The sequence below is a fragment of the Limulus polyphemus genome, unplaced genomic scaffold, assembly GCF_000517525.1.
Source record: "Limulus polyphemus unplaced genomic scaffold, Limulus_polyphemus-2.1.2 Scaffold2715, whole genome shotgun sequence".
In the NCBI taxonomy this organism is placed as follows: Eukaryota; Metazoa; Arthropoda; class Merostomata; order Xiphosura; family Limulidae; genus Limulus; species Limulus polyphemus.
This window is the reverse complement of record NW_013668325.1, coordinates 25,764-27,674: the sequence shown is the minus strand read 5'-3', so window position 1 is coordinate 27,674 and position 1,911 is coordinate 25,764.

The following is a 1,911-nucleotide window of genomic DNA, read 5'->3' as shown; positions in this document are numbered from 1 at the left end:
TCTAGTCTTACACTGCTAAATTAGGGACGGCTAGCGCAGATAGCCCTCGTGTAGCTTTGCGCGAAATTCAAAACAAACAAACAAACCCTACATAAACAGTCCTACCGTCTGTCTGATAAAACACAACAAAGGCGAAATGTTGGCTGAAATACTTTTATTATTATTATTATTATCTGGAAAGTTAAGGTCTTTTTTTTTCTTATCTAACTTTATTCACAAATTTTTTCACAAGATGTACAATGAATAATAATATGTATTATTACGTCTCCGTTTGTTAATTGATTTTCCGTAAATTAGTTCCGACGAAACTTTAGCGACACAAGTCCTTACATAAATAAAACTGGTTTATTCTTTCCGAATACACCTTTACGATACACTCAACTTCAACAGTCGCGCTTTAACAAACTATAATTCACGTGTCACGAGCTCGACTTCAACAATACGTCTCTCGCTGACTGCAGTTCAATTACTCATTACCTACACACATTATCCCGTCACGTTGTGACCATCTTATATATATATATACAAGACTAACACTATATCTAGTAATCTCTCGACAATTCACGAAGGTTCGAGAGAACGAGTGGCGTGATACTAGTCACGTGACCTCGCTGACGCAACAGTATTATTAAGATTTCATCATTACCGTTTGATTCTTTTATTAACATTTTGTACTTTCTATTTGTACTTAGCTGTCTGATAATAAAGTATTTTCCTCTTACGATGTTTGGTAAAACCGTTGTGAATTAGTTTTAGAAATGGTAAAAATAAATGAACCAGTTATTTTAAAGAACAACAACATATAAAGTCACATCCTTATCACGCCAGTGATTCTGCTTATAGCATAACCTTTAATATTTCGTGTCACGCCCCCTTTCGTTGCATATTGCATTTACCAAAAGTTCGCTTGACTAATCTATTAGGCCTGGCATCTTATTATTAGCGTTTATGACATACACTTTGACGTGTACAAAATGAATGTTTTTTTTGCTCTCAAGAAATGTTCTGGATCTTTATATTCTGGAAGGTTCTGAATTATTTAGATAATTTTCAGTTATATCATCATTTTTTTTTATATCATATTTACAAATAAAGCCCGCGAAAGCCTGAACTTAAAAGGAGTTTCAATCTTTATTTGATTTCTACGGTATGTTGGAAAAAAAAATAAGTAAAATTATACAGGAAGACTCAGATGGTAATTACAACTTTCTTTAGAAAAATAAAACCACGTGTTCGTAGAATGTTAAGACGAGTGAATGGTTGGCAGAGTTACGTATGCTTCTCCAATGAAAGTACAGTAAAAATAGAACGAACATTTGGTAGGTGGCGTTATCTGGCGAAGGTGACATTAGAAATACCAAAATTACACAGTTTTAACCGATGGTGTAATACTTTAAAAACCAACCTTGAACAGCATGTCAGATCTGAATATTTTAGAAATTCTATGTTAAGTTAAATAATAATTGTTGATTCTGTTTAACGTCATAAAAAAGATGGCATGTTATGGTTTCAGATTGTATTGGAACGTGTTAGTCAAAAGAATTTATCTGGGTGACGTGCGAGAAATGTTAAAAAAACACCACGCAGATGTTGTTTTTTTTTGCATGTAGATTGCCAGTACCCGTTGCCTAGGAACCAAACTCTGACGTCACAAAACCTCAAAGATCGTTCTAAATAGTGTATTTTTTAATATATATTTCTTACAACGAACAGAGTTCTAACAGCGCACAAAAATCTTATCTCGGTAAGACTTGGCAAGGTATTAAATGAATTATTATTGTAATTAGTAAGTAATTGTTACGTATCTGTTCGTTTGTTAATTTCCGGTATAAATTCTTTCCGAGTAGCTTCAGCGATACAAGTCCTTTCTTAAATAAAACTAGTTTATTCTTTCTCGATATAACTACTTTG